This window comes from Arachis ipaensis, chromosome B1, assembly GCF_059453495.1.
Source record: "Arachis ipaensis isolate K30076 ecotype BB chromosome B1, ASM5945349v1, whole genome shotgun sequence".
Classification (NCBI taxonomy): Eukaryota; Viridiplantae; Streptophyta; class Magnoliopsida; order Fabales; family Fabaceae; genus Arachis; species Arachis ipaensis.
Genome location: NC_142436.1, coordinates 95372759 through 95380151, shown reverse-complemented (window position 1 = coordinate 95380151; position 7393 = coordinate 95372759).

Below are 7393 nucleotides of genomic sequence, written 5' to 3'. Positions count from 1 at the left end.
TACTCAGGGGTTTTGCAATTTTTGAAAAATCCTTTATAAACCTCCTGTAGAATCCTGCATGCCCCAGAAAGCTTCTGATTGCCTTAACATTAGCAGGTGGTGGTAACTTTTCAATTACTTCCACATTAGCTTGATCCACCTCTATCCCCTTGTTTGAAATTTTATGCCCAAGGACAATTCCTTCAGTCACCATAAAGTGACATTTTTCCCAGTTTAAAACTAGGTTGGTCTCTTGGCATCTTTTCAGAACAAGTGCTAAATGGTCAAGGCAAAAGCTGAATGAGTCTCCAAATACTGAAAAGTCATCCATGAAGACTTCCAGAAATTTCTCTACCATATCAGAGAAGATAGAAAGCATGCATCTCTGAAAGGTTGCAGGTGCATTACACAGACTAAAAGGCATTCTTCTGTAAGCAAATACTCCAGAAGGACATGTGAATGCTGTTTTTTCTTGGTCCTGAGGATCTACTGCAATTTGGTTGTAACCTGAATAGCCATCCAAAAAGCAGTAATATTCATGACCTGCTAGTTTCTCTAGCATCTGGTCTATGAATGGTAAAGGAAAATGATCCTTTTTGGTGGCTGTGTTGAGCCTTCTGTAATCAATACACATGCGCCACCCTGTAACTATTCTTGTAGGAACCAGTTCATTTTTTTCATTATGAACCATTGTCATGCCTCCCTTCTTGGGAAAAACTTGAACAGGGCTCATCCAGGGGCTATCAGAAATAGGATAAATAATTCCAGCCTCCAGTAATTTGGTGACCTCTTTCTGCACCACTTCCTTCATGGCTGGTTTTAGCCGCCTCTGTGGCTGAACCACTGGCTTAGCATCATCCTCCAATAGGATTTTGTGCATGCATCTAGCTAGGCTTATGCCCTTAAGGTCACTTATGGACCACCCAAGAGCTGTCTTATGTGTCCTTAGCACTTGAATTAGTGCTTCCTCTTCCAGTGGATTTAAAGCAGAGCTTATGATCACTGGAAAAGTGTCACCTTCTCCCTGAAATCCATATTTCAGGGATGGTGATAATGGCTTGAGCTTGGGTTTAGGAGGTTTCTCCTCTTCCTGAGGAAGTCTCAGAGGCTCTTCTAATTCCTCTGAACCCTCCAAATCAGGATGAACATCTTTAAAGATGTCTTCCAGCTCTGATTCGAGACTCTCAGCCATGTTGACCTCCTCTACCAAAGAGTCAATGAGATCAACTTTCATGCAATCTTTTGGTGTGTCTGGATGCTGCATGGCTTTGACAGCATTCAACTTAAACTCATCCTCATTGACTCTCAGGGTTACTTCCCCCTTTTGGACATCAATGAGAGTTCGTCCAGTTGCTAGGAAAGGTCTTCCTAGAATGAGAGTAGCACTTTTGTGCTCCTCCATTTCCAGCACTACAAAGTCAGTGGGAAAGGCGAATGGCCCAACCCTGACAATCATGTCCTCAATCACGCCTGATAGGTATTTAATGGAGCCATCAGCAAGTTGGAGACATATCCGGGTTGGTTTAACTTCTTCAGTTAAACCAAGCTTTCTGATAGTGGATGCAGGTATTAGGTTGATGCTTGCCCTAAGATCACATAAAGCTGTCTTGGTGCAATTACCCTCTAATATGCATGGTATTAGAAAGCTTTCGGGATCTTTAAACTTTTCTGGAAAGCTTTTCAGAATGACTGCACTGCATTCTTCAGTAAGGAGAACTCTTTCAGTTTCTCTCCAATCCTTCTTATGACTCATGATCTCCTTCATGAACTTGGCATAAGAAGGTATTTGCTCAAGTGCCTCTGCAAACGGAATCTTTATTTCAAGAGTCCTGAGATAATCTGCAAAGCGAGCAAATTGCTTATCCTGCTCCTCTTGGCGGAGTTTTTGAGGATAAGGTATCTTGGCTTTATATTCCTCAACCTTAGTTGCTGCAGGTTTATTTCCTACAGAGGTGGTTGGAGAAGCCTTTTTAGAGGGGTTGTTATCAGCACTTGTGTGTGTCTGATCCCTCACTGGCATTTGAATGCCAGGGTTAGAAGCTGGAGTGGCGTTGGACGCCAACTCCTTACTTGTTCCTGGCATTTGAACGCTAGAACTGAGCTTCCATTGGGCGTTTGACGCCAAATCCTTGCATGTTTCTGGCGTTTGAATGCCAGAGTTATTCCTCTCTGGGCTCTTACTGTCCTCAGAGGGATTTTGGATAGCAGTTTGTTCATTTCTTAGCTTCCTGCTGCCCTGAAGTGAGGTATTTAATGTTTTCCCACTTTTTAATTAAACTGCTTGGCACTCTTCTGTTATTTGTTTTGATAACTGCTGTTCTGTTTGCTTCAACTGTACTTCCATATTTATATTAGCCATTCTTGTATCTTGTAATATCTCCTTGAATTCGGCCAGCTGTTTTGTTAGAAAATGTAATTGCTGATTAAATTCAGTAATTTGTTCTGCAGGACTAGTTCAGCAGTTACTGTTTTAGCCTCTTCTTTCATGGAAGATTCACTGCTTAGGTACAGATGTTAATTTCTGACAACTGTATCAATGAGCTCTTGAGCTTCTTCAATTGTCTTTTTCATGTGTATAGATCCACCAGCTGAGTGGTCTAGAGAAATCTGAGCTTTCTCTATAAGCCCATAATAGAAGATGTCTAACTGCACCCATTCTGAAAACATTTCAGAGGGGCATTTTCTTAGCATCTCTCTGTATCTCTCCCAAGCATCATAAAGAGATTCATTATCTCCTTGTTTAAAGCCTTGGATGTCCATCCTTAGCTGTGTCATCCGTTTTGGAGGGAAGTATTGATTCAGAAATTTTTCTGACAGCTATTTCCATGTCCTTGTGCTAGCTTTAGGTTGGTTATTTAACCACCTCTTAGCTTGATTTTTACAACAAATGGAAACAGTAATAATCTGTAGACATCCTGATCTACTTCTTTATCATGTACTGTATCAGCAATTTGTAAAAACTGTGCCAGAAACTCTGTAGGTTCTTCCTGTGGAAGACCGGAATACTGGCAACTTTGCTGCACCATGATAGTGAGCTGAGGATTCAACTCAAAGCTACTGACTCCAATGGAGGGTATACAGATACTGCTCCCATATGAAGCAGTAGTGGGGTTAGCATATGACCCCAGAGCCCTTCTGGACTGTTCACTTCCACTTAGGTCCATGATGGAGAAAAGGGAATTGATGTGAATTGTAAATAGAATATATTTTTAAAATTTTTTTTTTGAAAAAGATTTTAAATTTTGAAATAAAAATCTGAATTTTAAAAGTAAATTTCGAAAGTTTGCTTCAAAATAGAGAGAAAAGATATTTTTGAATTTAATGAGGAAAGAGAAAAACAATAAAATAGCACAAGATTTAAAATTTTTAGATCTAATGCTCCTTGTTTTCGAAAATTTTGGAGGGAAAACACCAATGAACACCAAACTTAAAAATTTTAAGATCAAGACACAAGGAAAACTCAAGAACACCTTGAAAACTCACAAGAACAACAAGAACATGAAGAAAGAACACCAAACTTAAAATTTTTAGAAAACTTACATAAAATTTTCGAAAACAAAAGAAAAGCTAACAAGAAAACACCAAACTTAAAGTTTGGCACAAGATTTAATCAAAGAAAAATTATTTTGAAAAAATTTTAAAAAGAAGATAGCCAATTACCAAGAACATAAGCACAACGCTCTAGCCAATTGAGCTATAAATACAACGTATTTTAATATTGTATAAAAAAAATAAAATTTTCCTTGGAAACTTATATTTTGAAAAAGCACAAGAAAAATAAGAAAAGACACAGAACAAGAGAAACTAAAGATCAAACAAGGAAAATAAACAAGAACAACTTGAAGATCAAGAAAGAACAATAAACACTAATTCAAAAATTTTAAAGGAAAATAAAGACATTCAATTGACACCAAACTTAAAATATAAAACTAAACTCAAACAGAGAAATTCAATTATTAGTAAAAAAATTAAAAATAAAAAATAAAATTTCAAAAAATTATTTTTGAAAAAGAAAATAAGGATTCTAAAATTTTAACAAGAACAATAATAAAAGACTCAAAGACAAATCACAGATTAATAAAGAAAAATAAAAATCTTTTGAAAGATTTTTGAAAAGAAAGTAAAAGACTCTAACCCAAAAGACAAAATCTTCCTAATCTAAGCAACAGGATGAATCGTCAGTTGTTCAAACTCGAACAATCCCCGGCAACGGCGCCAAAAACTTGGTGCACGAATTGTGAATCACACTTTTCACAACTCGTACCACTAACCAGCAAGTGCACTGGGTCGTCCAAGTAATACCTTACGTGAGTAAGGGTCGATCCCACGGAGATTGTTGGTTTGAAGCAATCTATGGTTATCTTGTAAATCTTAGTCAGGAAATCAACTATAATTATCAGTATGAATTACAAAGAATAAAAGAGCATGGATTAAAAACTTGTTCTGCAGTAATGGAGAATATGTTGGCGTTTTAGAGATGCTTTGTCTTCTAAATCTCTGTTTTCTCCCTGTCTTCTTCTTCACACATGCAAGGTTCCTCCTATGGCAAGCTGTGTGTTGGTGGATCACCGTTGTCAATGGCTACCATCCGTCCTCTCAGTGAAAAAGGTCCAGGTGCGCTGTCACCGCACGGCTAATCATCTGTCGGTTCCCACTCATGCTGGAATAGGATCCATTGATCCTTTTGTGTCTGTCACTACACCCAGCCCTTGTGAGTTTGAAGCTCGTCACAGTCATTCAATCCCTGAATCCTACTCGGAATACCACAGACAAGGTTTAGACTTTCCGGATTCTCAAGAATGCTGCCAATTGATTCTAACTTATACCACGAAGATTCTGATTATGGAATCCAAGAGACATTCATTCAATCGAAGGTAGAACGGAGGTGGTTGTCAGGCACACGTTCATAGGTTGAGGATGATGATGAGCGTCACGGATCATCACATCCATCATATTGAAGTGCGAATAAACATCTTAGATAAAAACAAGCGTGTTTGAATAGAAAACAGAAATAGTTGCATTAATTCATCGAAACACAGCAGAGCTCCTCACCCCCAACAATGGAGTTCAGAGACTCATGCCATCAAAGAGTACAAAGTTCAGATATAAAATGTCATGAGTTACAAAATAAATCTCTAAATGTTGTTTAAATACTAAACTATTAACCTAGGTTTACAGAAAATGAGTAAACTAAGATAGATAGTGCAGAAATCCACTTTTGGGGCCCACTTGGTGTGTGTTGGGGCTGAGACTTGAGCTTTACATGTGCCTAGTCTGTTTCCAGAGTTAAACACCAGGTTGTAACCTGTTTTTGGCATTTAACTCCAACTTGTAACCTGTTTCTGGCGTTTAACGCCAGAATGCAACATGGAACTGGCGTTGAACGCCAGTTTACATCGTTTATCCTTAAGCAAAGTATGGACTATTATATATTTTTAGAAAGCCCTGGATGTCTACTTTTCAACGCAATTGAGAGCGCGCCATTTGGACTCTTGTAGCTCCAGAAAATCCATTTCGAGTGCAGGGAGGTCAGAATCCAACAGCATCTGCAGTCCTTTTTCTGCCTGAATCAAATTTTTGCTCAACTCCCTCAATTTCAGCCAGAAATTACCTGAAATCATAGAAAAATACACAAACTCATAGTAAAGTCCATAAATATGAATTTTGCCTAGAAACTAATGAAAATATACTAAAAACTAACTAAAACATACTAAAAACTACATGAAATTAACCCCAAAAAGCGTATAAAATATCCGCTCATCAGAAAGTTTCAAGCTGAGAGGAAGCAGGTTCATCTCTCGTCTGAGTTGGAAAATCTTGAGGAGCTCCCTCAGTTCGGACTTTCGAAGTCTTCAGATCTGGCATGGGAATGTCTTCCTCATCATCGAGAGCAGGGAAGATATTCCCATCAACTATGATCATATCTAGACCGATGAGGGAGAGATCTGCCTCGGGAGCTATAACTCAAAATTGGGCTTTCAGATTTTCAACTATTTATCCATCCTTTGAGCTATAGTCTCCTCTAAATCTGTATACCTCTCCTTTGACTTGGTGATCTCATCCACCAAATCCGTCTTTTCTCCGAAGACTCTGGTATAGCTCTCCTTAGCCTTCTTCTTTGGGCCCTCCGCCATCGCCCAAGCGGCTTCAGACTGCTTCACCCATTCCCGAGCCTTGGCAAGGTCAGAAACAAGTGCCTTCTTTTCACCCTCCAGTGCCTTTTTTGACTCCCTCAAAGATGCCACTTCAATATGTAGGTCAGCCAAAGAGCATCAAGTAGCACCTAGAAGAGTTTTCTCCAACTCGCTCAACAAAGCAGAGCATATCCCGGCCATCCAAATTCCACCTCGGGCGAGTGCCTGAAGATGGTTCTTTATGGAAACATCATCCATGCTAATAAAGCTGTGTGAAAGGATGTGTTTCTCACAAAATTCGATGCAATCAAAGCCCGGCTCATAAAGTCTTCTCGACTCAGAAGTCTTAGATTTTTTAGGATTAGGCTCGGAAAGAGGAAGCACAAGGGGAATTGCTTGATTACTAGAGTTAGAAGGAGGAGTGAGAGGAGGAGGAGTTAGACCAGGAGTAACTTTAAGGGAGGCAGAGGCACCCGAGTCCGACTTGGAAGGAGAAGGGAGGTCTCCTGACTCGTCGGCTTCTTTTAATTGAATAGTTTGGGCAACAGCATTCTTTCTATCAGAACGAAGAGTTTTCATGGTAGCCGACTTCCCAGCCATTTTTTCTACACGGCATCAAAGTCAGAAAACCAATTTAGTTTTATGCCAGGAAGATCCACCACTGAAGCGATCTACCTATTAAGAAGGGTGATGGAGAGGTATCGTAGTAATAAAAGGAATCTACATATGGTGTTCATTAATTTGGAAAAAGCGTATGATATGGTGCTAAGGGAGGTCTTATGGAAGGTTTTGGAAAGAAAGAGAGTAAGGATCGCATATATTCGTGCAATTAAAGACATGTATAATTGAGCTACAGCTAGTGTTCAACTTTCACATTTTCCCCTTGCTCTTTTCTTTTATTTCTTTACTTGATCATTAATTGACAAGCTTCTTCAAGGTTTTCAAAATTTCAAAGATTTTATAAAGTGTTCTAGATAAAAATTTCAATCAAACCAAACTCAAATGTGTTTGAGCAAAAATAGTCATGCTAGCCTTCCAATACTCATATGTTCCAAAACTATATACAAGAACATCAATGCATAAGGTCTATTCATTTAATCAATACATGAGCATGTACCCAATTCCCAATATTTTTCAACAAAAATACAAAATTACCCTTTTATTCACCCAATGTCCCAAGTTTCCCACACTTGAATATTACACATTCACTAGCCTAAGCTAATCAAAGATCCAAATAAGGACATTTATTGTTTTTCGCTTTAAGGCTTGTAATATGCTAA